Genomic DNA, 17623 nt, shown 5'->3' on the forward strand with positions numbered 1-17623 from the left:
ATGGGCGAAGGTCATGGCCGTGCGGGACAAGGTTCATGACTTGGATTATACCTATCGCAATCGCTTGGCCACTACTCGAGCGCAAAGAGCCAGAGCGAGGAAGTATATCCGAGAATTCGTAGTAGACCGGGTGACCGATCTAGTTGACGATGAAGTTCTGCTGCACATGATGCTGTGGAAAGAGTGGCATGCCCTGGACAAGATAATGAAGAATGAATTCTTCATTGACCTCCGCATTCATGAATTAACTAATTGGATAACGGAGTGGCAGGATTCTGTATCTAACATAATGGATCCCATAACTTTTCGCCGCTATTTTATGTAATGGAAATTTTATCGACTTCTATCGCTTTACTCTTCTGCAAATAAATCTTGTGCGAATTTATGCGGACCGAATCAATAGACTTACAGTTATTTGTAATAACCTGATCCCCCCGAACTTAAAATATAATCCCGGGCTATCGAACCTTTTGACTATAACAAGATGCCGGGGTCTCGGATTATTCGGACTTAGAATTCTCCGTCCTGGATCTCTAGGTTCCCGAGCTATGAAACGAACTTGCCGAGTTCTCCTAAACCTCCCGGCCTATCCACACGTTACTATAACGACACGTGTTTATCTATCCCGACGGCTAGTAATGTTTCGTATTCCGAGGAGATAAAACATCATGACATCTCGATCTGTGTAACTGTCTTTTCGTTCTGCCCGTCGCAACTTTCGAGGCGCATCGAAACCGCACACGCGTTCACTCAATCGACGGTTCCGATCATTCCCCATCTCCTATATATAGCGACCCTGGGTTTTCCCAAAAATCACTTTCAAATCAGCATTCTCGGCGAAGCCCTTGCAAATTCTCTTCTCGCAGTTCCGGCATTCAAAGTTTCCTTGCTCCGACGATCTTCCACCGCATTTGTAAGTTTTTTCTTTTCCTTATGTCGAATTCTACTTCTTCTACTTCCGGGGCCAATGCTCGAGGTTCGTCAGGGTATGAATCCGCCGCCCTTCGTTCTGATTCGTCTCCTTCTCCTACTTCTCGTCGCCCTTCTACCCAGACTGTCCAAAAACCTATAATCTTAAAACCCCAATCTTCCTCGAGACCTTCTAAACCTTCTTCTTCGGGCATATCCCGGATCCCAAAAAAGGATAAGGGTAAGGGTAAAGCCCGGGCTTCCGACCACCCTTTAATCGAGGCCCCCGAGATTCCATGGTTCTCTTCTCTGAAAAGCTCCCTGCGACCCGGAGCAGAAAAAGAACTTCGAACCCTAGGGGTCATTCCTTCTTCTTATCTTATTCTTATACCCGGACCTTCTGACCGGGCGGATCAACCCCCCTCGGGTTATATTACCTTTTTTCGAGATCAACTCCGCAACGGTCTTCGATTTCCCATTGCTCCGTTCTACATCGAGGTTGCCAAATTTTTTGGTGTACCTATCAATCAATTTCATCCCAACTCTTTCCGGATCATGGCTTCGGTTTTTGTTCTCTTCCGTACGCATGATCTGGTAATAAATTCCAAAGTTCTGCATTATTTCTTTATTTGTAGATTAGGAGATAATGCCTTTTCCCTTTCTGCTCGGCTTAATGCCCGCTTTCTTGATGACATCCCTTCCTCTCAAAAGGGGTGGAAAGGAAGATATTTTTTCATTCGTCTCCCGGGTTCTCTTGATTGTTCAACCGAGTTCCTCCCTTCTCTTCCTCAACAGCCAGAACTTCCTCAGGCGTACAAGTCTGAAGAATTTTACATCCGAAGCCTCGCCCTGGTAGAGGGTAGAAAGTTTTCTTCCTCCGTCTTTATTGCCCAAGAACAACTGGTTGCTTATCATTTAAGTGCCCGGGTTGAGGACCCGATTGACCGAGTGATTGATGAAGTTGCTGGCTCGGGCCATCAACCTGGTAACTTTCCTTTACATGTTGTGCGATTGCTCCCTGACTTTGTATTTGCATTTGGATTTTACCCTTGCCTGCTCCTTATGCAGATTTAATGGAAGAGGCTTTTGCCAAAAGATGGGCAGCTGAGAAGGCGGCCAAGGAGAAGAAAAGGGCAGCCCGAAAGGCCGCTGCTGAAAAGAGAGAGGAGGATGTGGCTGCCCGGGCGAAGGAGACGGCTCGGGTGCAATTTGAACTTAAAAGAACGGCGCCTGAATCCAGGGAAGATGATGAGGACCTCCTCCCCCTTAGCCAAAGGCCAAGAAGAGTTACGACCATCCCGGTGGTGACTCTCAGCGAGGATGATCAAGCGGGAGGCCAGGCTTCCTTTCAAGCGATTCAGTCAGACACGCCTCCCCTTATGCGCGGTGACCAGGCACCCCTCCAAGAACCTTCACAGGAACCTCTCCAAGGGCCTCTCCCAGAATCCTTCCAGGGGCCTCTCCCAGAATTTTTCCAGGGGCCCTTCCTCCCTTCACAGCCCAGCGGGTCTGTCTTCTCCACCGAGGGAGCCTCCCGGGTTGGGGCAGACTTCCTCAAGCGAATGCTCCTTCCTACTGACCAGGCCTTCCTGAAGAGCATGCCGCCAACCCCTCGATGCCTGGGTGGCTTGAACAAACTTCTGGCTGTAAGCTTCTTTCTTCCCCTATCTTCTCTCCCCTTTTTTTTTTTTTTTTTTTTTTTTTATATATATATGACCTTGCCAACCCTGCCTTCTCTCTGAAAAATAGGGTGCACATATGTTAATGTCAGCCTATGAAGAGGTGTCCTCCTTAGCCAACCACCAGGCTCCCCAACTCCGGGTCTTCCAAGAGACGAACGAGCTTGTTCAAGCGGAGCTTGCTCAATTGAAGGGATTCCATTCGGAGACAGTGGCAACCCTTCAAGGCTCTGTGGAGTCTGCTCAGGCGGAGCTGGCCAAAGCCCGGGAGGAATTAAATGAAAGTCACATCAGGGAGGAAACTCTTCAAAGGCATCAGTCGATTCTTGATCGCAAGAACGCCTCCCTGATAGATGCCATAAAAGAACAAATGTCCCGGGCTGAAAGAGCCGAGAAGGCTCTAGCCGAGTCTGAGCGCCAAAAAGAGCAACTGCGGACTTCCTTCCTGGAATCCTCAGAATTCAAGGCGGCCGTTGAGAATCGAGCCTATCCTTTCTTTAAGACTGGCTTCAAAAGATGCCTTCAACAATTCCAGGAAGCCGAGCTTATCCCCAAGGATAGAACCAACTTTCCAGACTTCGGGCTAGCCATTGCATCTCTTGCAGGAGCCGGGGTGGGAGGCAACGAGGGTACATCCGAAGAGGAGGACGGAGAGGAACCGGTAGAGGAGGAGAAACAGGAGGAGTCCGTAGAGGGGGAGGAAGAAGAAAAACCTGGAGAGGGAGAAGCAGGGCAAATAGAGAAACCGACAGAGGAGGCGAAAAAGCCAGAAAACAGCCCTTTGCTGATATAGAATAGGCTTGTCCTCTTTTCATTTTTAAGTTCACTCCCTGCCTTCGGGCTTTGTAGTAATGGAATATTTTCTTTCCTTTTATCCTTCTTCGCAATATTTACAAAAATTCAGTACTCGTTCCTTATATGATCAGGACATTCTCGTTCTAACAAATCTAACAATTTTCCAAGTGTTGAGAACTAACTAAGATACCAGATCATGTGAACGGGTATTAGCCTTCCGCACTTTAAATGGATATCTGTGATGTGAATGCCTAGAACGAACGGACACTTAACAGGATGTAGTGCTCTGGGTTTATGAGGAGCCAAGGTGCGGAACTTTAAGCCGGGGAACAGGTCCCGGGGCTTTGGAATGGTCGAGGTACGGAGCCCCGAGCCAGGGAGTAGAACCCTGGGCTTATGTAGAACTAAGGTACGGAACCTTAGGCCGGGGAACAGGTCCCGGGACTTTGGAATGGTCGAGGTACGGAGCCCCGAGCCAGGGAGTAGAACCCTGGGCTTATGTAGAACTAAGGTACGGAACCTTAGGCCGGGTCGAGGTACGGAGCCCCGAGCCAGGGAGTAGAACCCTGGGCTTATGTAGAACTAAGGTACGGAACCTTAGGCCGGGGAACAGGTCCCGGGACTTTGGAATGGTCGAGGTACGGAGCCCCGAGCCAGGGAGTAGAACCCTGGGCTTATGTAGAACTAAGGTACGGAACCTTAGGCCGGGGAACAGGTCCCGGGACTTTGGAATGGTCGAGGTACGGAGCCCCGAGCCAGGGAGTAGAACCCTGGGCTTATGTAGAACTAAGGTACGGAACCTTAGGCCGGGGAACAGGTCCCGGGACTTTGGAATGGTCGAGGTACGGAGCCCCGAGCCAGGGAGTAGATCCCTGGGCTTATGTAGAACTAAGGTACGGAACCTTAGGCCGGGTCGAGGTACGGAGCCCCGAGCCAGGGAGTAGAACCCTGGGCTTATGTAGAACTAAGGTACGGAACCTTAGGCCGGGGAACAGGTCCCGGGACTTTGGAATGGTCGAGGTACGGAGCCCCGAGCCAGGGAGTAGAACCCTGGGCTTATGTAGAACTAAGGTACGGAACCTTAGGCCGGGGAACAGGTCCCGGGACTTTGGAATGGTCGAGGTACGGAGCCCCGAGCCAGGGAGTAGAACCCTGGGCTTATGTAGAACTAAGGTACGGAACCTTAGGCCGGGGAACAGGTCCCGGGACTTTGGAATGGTCGAGGTACGGAGCCCCGAGCCAGGGAGTAGAACCCTGGGCTTATGTCTCCTCAGTTTTACACAATATCACTTATAGTAGGCAAAAGAATGAGGAAAACGATCCTTTATTATTTCTTCAAAGTGAAAATTACAGCTGTACATTGGCTAAGCGTAATATTTCTTCAAATGAAGTATATTCCAAGGTCTCTTAAGAAGTTTACCCTGAGCATCTTCTAGGTAAAAGGATCCTGAACTGACTCTCTTAATGATTTTGTAAGGCCCCTCCCATCGAGCTTCGAGTTTGCCCACGTCCCCAGCTGGATTAACCTTCTTCATCACCAAGTCCCCTATCTGCAAGTCTCGAATTCGGACCTTTTTGTTGTAGGATTTCATGACCCGATTTCGATACGCCTCCATCCGAATCATGGCTTGGTCCCTCTTTTCTTCTAATAGATCCAGTTCCAATGCACGGCTACCCTCATTGTTGCTCGGGTAAGATTCTACCCGGGCAGATGTTTGACCGATCTCAACAGGAAGGATGGCCTCAGATCCATACACCAAGCTGAATGGAGTTTCTTGGGTAGGTGCCCGAGGAGTAGTCCTGTATGCCCATAGTACACTGGGTAATTCTTCTACCCAGTCCTTCCCTTTGCTTTGCAGTCTGGTCTTTAAAGCCTGCACAATGATTCTGTTTACAACTTCTGTCTGCCCATTGGCCTGAGGGTACGCAACGGAAGTGAAGGACTGGGTGATCTTCATTTCCTGGCACCAAGACGTTATTTCTTTTCCTTGAAACTGTCTCCCATTATCCGAGATCAATCGCCGGGGTATGCCGAAGCGACATACTATATTCTTCCATAAGAATTTCAAAACCTCTTGCTCGGTGATTTTAGCCAAGGGCTCGGCTTCCACCCATTTGGAGAAGTAATCCACAGCCACCAACAGGAATTTTTTCTGGGCCTGAGCAACTGGCAATGGGCCGACTATATCCATACTCCACTGATCAAAAGGACAAGACGCCCAAATAGGCTTCATAGGAGTGGCTGAGCTGTGCTGAAAGTTGGAATGATGTTGACAGCTTTCACAAGTCCGGACCACTCGAGCTGAATCATGGTGAAGAGTCGGCCACCAGAACCCGGCTAGCATCGCTTTCCGAGCTAAAGACGTCCCCCCCAAGTGCTCACCACAGCATCCTTCATGAATCTCTTGAAGAACATAAATCTCTTCCTTCCCGCTCAAACACTTCAACAATGGTCCCTGGAATGATCTCCTGTATAAGATATTATTTAAGAGAACAAACCTGGGGGCTTGTCTTTTTATTTTCTGTGCTCGAGCTCTCTCCTCGAGCAATTCATTGTCCCGAATGAATTTGATCAGAGGGGTCATCCAAGAATCCTCGGGTATTGTCAACATTTCTTCTTCTTCAATAGTTAAAACTGCTCAGGAAACAAATAAAACCTCCCGGGTGCTGTCTTCCGACAAAGAAGCAGCCATTTTTGCTAGGGCATCAGCCTCTCCATTTTCTTCTCGGGGTATCTGTTCGATGCTCCAATCCACAAACACTACTGCCTGGGCTTTGATGAGATGCAAGTATTTGAGCATTTTGTCGTCCTTGACCTCATACGTGCCCTTGATCTGCTGAGTAATCAACTGTGAATCGGAATACAATATAATCCTAGCCGCTCCAATTTCTCGGGCAGCCCGGACGCCGGCTAGAACAGCCTCATATTCTGCTTCATTATTTGTTACCCTGGAACCAATTTTGACTGCCAATTTAATCTTCTCTCCTGATGGGGAGATTATCACGACTCCTACTCCACATCCAATCAGGCAAGAAGCCCCATCTACAAACACCCTCCATCTTTCTTCCTCAGCAGGTTGAATCATCTCAGATAGGAAATCGGATAAAGCCTGCGTTTTTATGGCCAACCGGGGCTTATACTCAATATCGTATTCCCCCAATTCCACATTCCATTTGATCATCCGCCCGGATACTTCAGAATGTGTCATAATTCTTCCAAGCGGGCTGTTAGTAAGAACGATAATAGGATGCGATAGAAAATAAGGCCGCAATTTCCGGGCAGTCACAACTAAAGCCAAGGCCATCTTCTCCACTTCACTATACCGCAGCTCGGGACCTCTTAGGGCGTGACTGACATAATAGACAGGCTTTTGATCCGAGCCTTCTTCCTTTATTAGGACAGAGCTGACAACATATTCAGTAGTGGATAAATAGACAAACAATTTATCCCCGGGCTCAGGCTTTACCAGAACTGGAAGCTCAGCTAGATGCTTTTTAAGATCTTGGAAAGTCTGCTCGCACTTGTCATCCCATCCGAATTTTTGGGCTTTTCTGAGAACCTGAAAGAAAGGATAACTTCTGTGGGCTGAGCGAGATATAAACCGAGATAGGGAGGCAATCCTCCCGGTCAGCTTCTGCACTTCTTTGACAGATCGGGGAGAAGGCATACATAAGACGGACTTCACTTTTTCTTGGTTGACCTCGATCCCCCGCTCTGTCACTATAAAGCCCAAGAACTTACCACTCTTGACTCCGAAAATACATTTAGCGGGATTGAGCTTGATCCCATAAGATGTCAGAGTGGTAAAGGTTTCTTCCAAATCGTCGATAAAATTCATCACCTCTTTTGACTTTCCCAAAATATCGTCCACATAAACCTCCAGATTCCTTCCCAGCTGCTTTTCAAAGACTTTATCCATTAAACGCTGATATGTGGCCCCTGCATTTTTCAACCCGAAAGGCATCACAACATAACAAAATGTACCTCCCGAGGTGATGAAACTGGCCTTATCTTGATCATTTTTTGCTAAGGGGATTTGATGATATCCCTGATAGGCGTCCATGAAACTGAGCAGCTCGAAGCCCGAGGTGGAATCCACCAACTGGTCAATCCGGGGCAATGGGTAATGATCCTTGGGACAAGCCTTATTGAGGTCCCGAAAATCAACACACATCCTCCATTTCCCGGCAGCTTTGGGTACCAGCACCACATTCGAGAGCCATGTAGGAAATTGTACCTCCCGGATGTGGCCGGCTTGCAGCAACTCTTTCACCTGCTCCTCAATAACTTTGTCTTTCTCGGGACCAAAGTGTCTCTTCTTCTGTTTGATCGGGTGAGCTCCTGGGAGAATGTTTAATTGATGCTCAGATATCAGGGGTGAAATCCCTGTTAGTTCCTGCTGGGACCAGGCAAACACATGAATATTAGTCTTTAAACAGTTAAGTAAACTGACCCGGGTGGATATATCGAGGTCTCGGGCCACCCGGATCTGTCGGCCTGGTCCTATCTCCACAGCTTCCTGTTCTTCCTCTGCCACAAAGTGGACTTCTCCTTTCTCCACTCCACCCTTCCAAACTTCCTCCACCCTGGGTTTCTTCCCCTCCTTTTTTGATTTGCCCTGATCTGCCCGGATACCTTCCACATAACATTTTCGGGAAGAGGGCTGATCTCCACGAACTTCTCCCACCTAGTTCCCCACTGGAAATTTGATCTTTTGATGATAAGTAGATGCTACTGCCCTCAACTCATTCATGGCCGGCCTCCCCAGAATGATATTGTAAGATGATGGGGAGTCCACCACTGTGAAGGTGGTCATGACCGTTTTCTTGATGTCCCGGGAGCCTAGAGTGAGTGGCAGAACAATTTCTCCCTCCGGATAAACTGCATGTCCCGCAAAACCAAAAAGAGCAGTCTCCACAGCTTCCAACTTAAACCCTTGCAAATCCATCTGCACTAAGGCATCTTTGAAAATCACATTGACTGAACTGCCGGAATCCACGAAGACTCTCAGGATGTCGTAATTGGCCACCCGGGCTTGGATAACCAAAGCGTCATTGTGGGGCATGTTTATTCCCTTCAGGTCCTCCGGGCCAAAACTGATCACAGCCTCGTTCCTCCTATATCCCTCCACCTCCAGACACTCCCGCCTACTTCTTGATTTCCTGGCCCGATTTGAATCTCCATCGGTGGATCCTCCCGATATCATCTTAATCACTCCAGCAACAAGGGACGAAGGGATCCTCTTCTCAGGTTCCGGCTCCCTCCTCCTACCCATATGGTTTCTCGGGTTGTTTCTTGAGTCTACTCGAGCATGAGATACTGGCGGTCGGGGGGTCCAAGGTGGACCTCTCGACCTTTTGGTGTACTGGTCATACCCCTGGTTGGTGGGTGGGACATAACTTCTTTTCAAAGCCTTACAATTCTCGGTGTTATGCTGACACACACCATGCCTGGTGCAAAATCCACTTTTCCCGGGTTGGGACAGCTGATGACTGGGAATCGGATCCCTACTGCATTCCTGCACTTCTCTTTCTCGGATAATTTTCAAAGGCACATGCGGGGAAAAGTGCCCTGGATTACCCCGCCGTGGTCCCCTCTCCTCGGGCTTAGGTGCCCGGTCCCCTCTTTCCTTCCTGATGGCTTCCCTCTTTTGTTTCTGGGCTTCTTCCATATTGATATACTTCTCTGCCCTAGACAGCAAATCCTCAAAATCTTCAGGCACTTTTTTCGTTAATGACTTGAAGAACTCACTCTCTTTTAGGCCTTGAGTGAAGGCAGTAGTTTTTGTCTCTGCAGCACAAGTTGGCACATCCAAGGCCACTTTGTTAAACCTCTTGATATACATCCTCAAACTTTCCTCCGGTCCCTGTCTCACTTCGAACAAACTGAAAGCAGTTTTCTTATACTTCTTACTGCTGCTGAAATGGTGTAAGAAGGCTTTCTGAAAATCCTCAAATGATTTAATACTCAATGGAGCCAATCCATCAAACCATCTCTGAGCTGAGTCCACCAGCGTGGTTAAAAACACTTTACACTTGATCCTATCAGTGTAACAGTGCAGCATAGCCATATTCTCGAACCTGGCCAGGTGTTCTTCCGGGTCCTCGTTTCCATCATACGCCTTTACTTTAGCAGATTTAAAGTTTCCAGGAAGAGGTTCCCGGATGATGGCCTCAGCAAACGGGCGTCCTTTGACAGACGTCCGAGAAGAACCACGATTTTCCAGCTGTCCTTCCAGGACTTTCATTTTCTGTTTTAACTCCAGCATTTCCTCGACCATCGTTGGTGACTTAGAACCAGCAGAGGATTCCTCCACTTCTCCCCTCTTCTCCTCCTCCCTCAATTCTTGCTGCTGCTCCTGCTCTTTTTCTGGTTCTTTCTCGAGTGGTATATCATGGTGGGAAGCTTCCCGCCTGGCCATAGCTCTCTCTATGGCTTCGTTAATGCGTCTATCAAACTCCGCTGGAGTCATAGTGATAAGATCGGGAGGGGCGTCCTCTTGTCTTGAATGATTCGCGTCAACTCCCTGGACCCGGGAAGTGTTCTGGTTAGTTTTCCTCGTGTGAGCCATATCAACGCCTTAGTTTCAATTTCCCACAGACGGCGCCAATGATGTGATCCGGGTAAAATGGATGAGCAGGGTCGGGTGCTCCACCGGGTCAAATCAAGAATTTATAGTGTTGTTTAGGAAAATGAGCAAGGTAGATGGCTTCGATCGTGACCTGCAAACAATGAAAGGAACTCGTGAATGGGCGCCGGAAGGGTGTCCGGCGTGACCACTCCGATGCTTAAGTCAGCAGGGTTGTCGAGAGGGAACTTAAAGCAATATGTATGGATGCTTGAGAGTGAAGAAATTTCAGACCCCTAGAATGTCAACGATACCTGCTATTTGAAGAGAAGCTAGGGTTACCTTGATGCGCGTGCTCACCTACTACCTGTACCTTCGGACGTTGACGGCCTGTCGGGTCCCTTTCTACCCGATAGCTTCGTGGGTACTCCAAGAATAAGGGACGTTGACTGCATGTCCAGTCCCTTTCTTCTCCATATTTTCGGGGATACGTTCAGGCGGAAGACGTTGACTTCCCGCCCAGTCGCTTTCTGCCTTACAATCTGTAAGATCCTCTAAGTAAGTTACTCGAGTATTGAGCCCTCGGCTTCAGCATGAAAGCCCGGTCCCTAGTTGCTCGGGAGGTAAGTAAATACCCGGTCATGCATGAAGCGCCCAGTCGCGTGGGTAACAATCGCCCTCCCGGTTTCTATAGGGGCTACTCAATGACATTTCCCGGGTCCTCCAGGACCCGAGCCCTTATAGGGGTATCAATATATATATATACCTTTTGTTTGCATGCATTCATAATATGAAATATTTTAAGAATATTTTTCTTAGAATTGACGAGTTGAAGATTAGTTTATATTTGGTGTAGAAAGTATATTATTTTGAAATTAATGTTGTACTAAAATAATACGATAGATTATAAATGACATTAATCCTAATATCAAAGTCCATGGGCGATGCACCGATATCAAAACTTTCTAGTTTAAAATTGAGTAATAATACATATACAACCAAATTTATATAACAATTCTTACAAAATAAAAAATTCAATATAAAAATCTCATTTATCAAAATCTCGTAATATGATTTTTTATGTGGGATAATACATTAGAGAATGTGAAAATTTATACATGGTCAACACTCACTACAAGAAAAAATGATTTTGTAACATAATTAAAAATATATATTATACTTTTTGCGACAGTTTCAAACTTCACTTTGCTAATTATAGCCGAATTTATCGTGTTGGTCTCTAATTACTTAAATTGTCAAAAACTTATATGAAACGATCTCATGGGTCGTATTTTGTTAGACAGATCTCTTATTTAGCTCATACATAAAAAATTATTACTTTTTATGCTAAGAATATTACTTTTTATTGTGAATATCAGTAGGATAGATCCGTCTCACAGATAAAGATTCGTGAGACTGTCTCACAAAAAACCTACTCTTACTGATCAGAGTTTGGAGTGAGAACTTCTCGTATGTAACTTTTTCATTTTTGTTTTGACATTGAAATATTTGAAGTCAATGAGCTGGTAGCTAAGAGTTTGGGGTCATTAATATGTGAGGTTATAGATGTTAGTTATATTCCTATATAAAAAATTAAATTTATTATATTAATTTATCAATAATGAAAAAAATAAAGAAGAAATTTTAAATTGTGGAATTATTATTTTCCATAGTAAAAAACACGAGTAGTTTTATTTGATCTTAAACACCCATTATATAATGCTCATAAAAAAAAAAACCAAAAAGATATCAAAATGCTTTGTTTTTGGTTGCCACGACACCCTTTTATCAACTTTAACTTAAAATGAATCAAATTGTTGTGAAAAAGTAAAAATTTATGGTAAAAAGTAAAAATCTCAAACTCTCAAAATTTACCAAACTACACACTTTATAATATTTTTCTCTCTACTTAATTGTGATTTTCTTCACAAATGAGAGATCTATTTATAGAGTTTCATTACACATAATCCAAAAAATAAAATACATCATTACCTACATCATCACACACAAATTTCTAACTTTACAACTCTTATTTTCAACATTCAAATATTCAACTATTACTTTTTCAATATTCAAATATATTATTTTCAACACTCCCCCTTGTGATGATGATCATGATACGATGATGTCTTTATTACGTGTTTTGTACTGCCTCGTTAAAAACCTTACTAGGAAAAACCCATTGAGATAAAAACCATAGTAAGGGAAAAAGAGTGCAGTCACGTAAACTCCCCCTCATGTTGATATGAACAATTCTTCACAAATTTCGTAGATTGCGCATCCCAATATTATATATGTGCTTTCTGAATATTGTCGTAGGAAGTGGCTTTGTGAAGAGATCTGATGAGTTTTCACTTGATTGAATGTGACGAACATCAATACATTTATTCTTCTCAAACTCTTTGGTGAATGCGAAGAACTTAGGAGGAATATGTTTAGTTCTGTCGCTTTTTATGTATCCTTCTTTCATTTGAGCAACACATGCAGCATTATCTTCATATAGTATCACAGGCTTCTCGTCGAATGATAATCCGCATGAGATTTGGATATGTTGGGTCACTGATTTTAACCACACACATTCACGACTTGGTTCATGTAGTGCAATAATCTCGGCATGATTTGATGAAGTTGTTACAAGCGTTTGTTTCTGTGAACGCCAAGATATTGCAGTGCCTCCACGAGTAAATATAGTATCCAGTTTGGGAACGTGCCTTGTGTGGATCAGATAAGTATCCAGCATCAGCATAACCAATTATACTTGGATTAGCATCTTTTGAATACAAAAGTCCCAAGTCTGTCGTTCCTCGTAGATAACGGAATATATGTTTAATTCCGTTCCAGTGTCTCTTTATTGGATATGTGCTAAATCTTGCCAACAGATTCACGACAAAAGATATATCAGGCCTTGTACAATTTGTAAGGTACATAAGGGCACCGATAGCACTTAGATATGGTACTTCTGGATCAAGAATATCTTCATCTTCTTCACATGGTCGGAATGGATCCTTTTCTATGTTTAATGATCTAACAACCATTGGAGTACTTAAAGGATTTGATTTATCCATATTAAAACGTTTAATGATCTTTTCTGTATAATTTGTCTGGTGAACAAACATTACACATTCTTTTTGTTCAATTTGTAAACCCAGACAATACTTGGTTTTTTCAAGATCCTTCATTTCAAATTCTTCCTTCAAGTATGACACAACTTCTTGAATTTCCTTATTCGTTCCAATGATGTTTAAATCATCAACATATACAGCAATAATTACGCATCCGGATGTTGTTTTCTTAATGAAAACACAAGAGCATATTGAATTATTTACATATCCCTTTTTCATCAAGTGATCACTTAGTCGATTATACCACATTCAACCGGATTGCTTTAACCCATATAATGATCTTTGTAATTTCACAGAATAACATTCTCTGGGTTTTGAACTTTGTGCTTCAGGCATCTTAAATCCTTCAGAGATTTTCATATATATATTACTATCAAGTGATCCATATAAGTAAGCTGTAACAACATCCATAAGACGCATTTCTAAATTTTCAGATACCGCCAAGCTAATCAAATACCGTAATTGCATCCATCACGGGAGAATACGTTTCTTCATAATCAATTTCAGGCCTTTGAGAAAAATCTTGTGCAACAAGTTGAGCTTTATATCTTACTATTTCATTTTTCTCATTTCGCTTTCGAATAAAAACCCATTTGTATCCAACAGGTTTTACACCTTTAGGTATAAGGACTAGAGGTCCAAAAACATTACGTTTATTTAGCGAATCCAATTCAACCTGGATGGCTTCTTTCCATTTTATCCAATAATGCCGATTTTTACATTCACCAAAAGATTTTGGTTCATGATCTTCATTATCATTTATGATGTCGATTGCCACATTATAAGAAAATATATCATCAATTTCTTCTATATCTTTTCGGTTCCATATTTTTCCAGTATTAATGTAATTGTAGAGATTTCATGATTCTCGTCAGTTTGTGCTTCTGACAGAACATTTTCATCATCATGTGTTTCTTCAGGAACACCATTCTCTATTTTGTGATCATCATGTGTTTCTTCAGAAACATCATTCTTTATTTTGTGATCATCGTGTTTCTCTATGAATTTTATTTTTCGAGGATTTTTATCCTTGGAACCGACTGGCCTTCCACGCTTCAAGCGTTTAATGACATCATAAGTATCTTCAATTTGTTTCTTTGGAATTTCAATTCGAGCAGGGGCATTTGCAGCATGTATATATGATTTAGTTACCCTTTTTGTGTCTGCAAATGCATCTGGTATTTGATTTGCTATTCTTTGCAAGTGTACAATTTGTTGTACATCTTTTTCACATTGTTTTGTTCTTGGATCCAGATGTAACAATGATGATACATACCATGTAATTTCTTTTTCGGTATGTTTCTGTTCTCCCCCTAATATTGGGAAGATTTCCTCATTAAAATGACAATCAGCAAAACGTGCTGTGAACACATCTCCTGTCTGAGGTTCAAGATATCGAATGATTGATGGACTATCATAACCGATATAAATTCCAACCTTTCTTTGAGGTCCCATTTTCTTTCGTTGTGGTGGTGCAATAGGCACATACACCATACATCCAAAAATTCTCAGATGAGAAATGTCTGGTTCTTTACTAAATGCAAGCTGCAATGGGGAGTATTTATGATATGCACTTGGTCTGATGCGAATTAATGAAGCAGCATGTAAAATTGCATGTCCCCATATAGAAATAGGGAGCTTTGTTTTCATAATCATTGGTCTAGCAATCATTTGCAGACGTTTAATCAATGATTCAGCCAATCCATTCTGTGTATGTACATGAGCAACATGATGCTCAACAATGATTCACATAGACATACAATAATCATTGAAAGTCTGGGAAGTAAATTCACCAGCATTATCAAGTCTAATTTTCTTGATTGTATAATCGAGAAATTGATTCCTCAATTTTATTATTTGAGCAAGTAATCTTGCAAATGCAACATTTCGAGTTGACAATAAACATACATGTGACCATCTGCTGGAGGCATCAATCAATACCATAAAGTATCTGAATGGTCTACATGGTGGATGGATTGGTCCACAAATATCAGCCTGAATACGTTCAAGAAACATTGGTGATTCAGTTTGAATTTCGACTGGTGATGGTCTTATAATAAGTTTTCCAAGAGAACATGCTTTACATTGAAACTTATTATTCTGGAAGATCTTCTGGTCTTTCAGTGGATGACCATGTGTATTTTCTATAATTCTTCGCATCATTGTTGAATCAGTATGTCCCAATCGATCATGCCAATTGGTTAATATTGAAGAATTATCAACTACCATGTTTGATTCAATGGGACTTATATGTGTATAATGCAATCCAGTAGGGAGCATTGGTAGTTTTTCAATAACATATTTCTTTCCTGATTTATATGTGATAAGACACATATATTTCTCATTCCCTTCATTCATTGTTTGAGTATCATACCCATGGGAATATATATCATTAAAACTCAACAAATTTCTTTTCGATTGTGGTGAATATAAAGCATCATTGATCAAAAATTTTGTCTCATTAGGTAACAAAAATTGTGCTTTACCACATCCTTTAATCAAGTCTACAGGACCTGATATTGTATTCACCATTGTTTTTGTTGGTTTTAGTTCCAAGAAATATCTTTTATCTCGGAGGATAGTGTGTGTTGTACCACTATCGGGTATGCAAACTTCAGCTTTGCTCATAGCATTTTCCATATTTGAACTTCAAAAAAAATATGCAATAAAATAAATTACTGGCAATATATATTTAAATATAACACATATCATAATTATACAATAAAACATTATTCTATGAATACATGAAAAATAAATTATTGTACATTTATATTCTACCATTATATTGTTCATTTTCAGAGAAATCGTTGAGAAAATCTGCAGCATCAATATTGTTCATTTCTATCCCACCAACATATTGATTATTTCCAGAGAAATCATTCATAAAATCACCAGCATCAAAATGAGTTGAATCACTCAAACGGTCACTGCGTTCAGTGAAATTGGTCTCCTTTTCTTTCCCCTTTAATGATTCTTTATAAAGTTTACAAAGGTGCTCAGGGGCTCGACAAACTTTGGACCAATGTCCTGGAGTACCACATCTGTAACAAGAACTTTCATATCTTTTTGAGTGATTCTCATTAACACTTGTATTCTCATGATGCCTTTTTTGTGGATGGTTTGGGACGCTCTTTTGAGATGAGTTATAAAAATAACTATCTCTATTATTTTCAAAACCACGGCCGCGTCCACGACCACGACCAATTCCACGTCCACGACCACGACCTCGACCTCGACCTCGACCAAAATCTTGAATTTGATTTTGGTTCCGAGGTTTAAATTCATTTTTACTTACAGCATTTACTTCTGAAAATGCTGTTGATCCAGTGGGTCGGGACTGATGATTTCTCATTAATAGCTCGTTGTTTTTTTCCGCCACAAGAAGACAGGCGATGAGCTTAGAATATCTCGCAAATCCACGTACTCTATTGTTGTTGTAGAGTAATATTTTATGCATGAAACGTGGAAAATGTTTTTTCAAGCATCTCAGATTCTGTGACCTCATGTCCACAAAATTTTAGCTGCGAGATTATTCGATACAACGCTGAATTATAATCACTGACTTTCTTAAAATCTTGGAATCTTAACATATTCCATTCATCACGGGCGGTCGGAAGTATAACTTCCCTTATATGTTCAAATCTTTCTTTCAATCCTTTCCACAAAGCCATGAGATTTTTTTCAGTCAGATATTCACATTTTAATCCCTCGTCGAGATGTCGACGCAAAAATATCATGGCTCTTGCCTTTTCTTGTGATGTACATATGCCATTTTCTTTAATAGTCTCGCTTAGACCCAATGACTCAAGATGCATTTCTACATCGAGAGTCCATGACATATAATTCTTTCCCGTGATGTCGAGCGCAACAAATTCGAGTTTTGTTAAATTTGACATGGTGGTACTAAAAAAAATTACGATGCATTTTATTAGTTAATAAATATTGCAATACAAAGTAACGGATAAACAACAAGTACAAGCATTTGTAAAAATAAAGAAAACGCACGAGGAGGATATTCTCCGATAAATACAAGACTCGTGAGTATGATAACCAAAATAATTAAAAATATCCTTGAGAAAGCCATCTTCTTTTTTCTTCGAAAAATTTGATGATGAATAATTTTTAGAGAAGAAGAGAAAGTTGGAGTGATTGAATGTGTTTGTGAGATCATATTTATAGGGCAAAAACTAGCCGTTTTTTACCATTTATGACCGTTGGTGTACAAAAAAAATAAAGGTATGTATTTGTATAATTTTATGGTAATAATATGGTATATATAATATTAGATATGTTTAAATAATTATGTATATCATATCATAATATTATAATGAGTGTCATAATTTATTTTGTTTAAAAACCTTATAGGCTTTTATACTTGTCGTATCCTTTACCGGGAGTGTGGGATGTCGTCTTAACATCCTCCCAGGATTTATAACAAGTTTATGAAAAATTTATTTTTATTATTTCTCATAATAACATTATATTGTATATTAAATAAATACACAATAAATAAATAACAGTAAAATAAATATAATTACTTTTGTTACCT

Source organism: Primulina eburnea, chromosome 3, assembly GCF_022965805.1.
Source record: "Primulina eburnea isolate SZY01 chromosome 3, ASM2296580v1, whole genome shotgun sequence".
Classification (NCBI taxonomy): domain Eukaryota; kingdom Viridiplantae; phylum Streptophyta; class Magnoliopsida; order Lamiales; family Gesneriaceae; genus Primulina; species Primulina eburnea.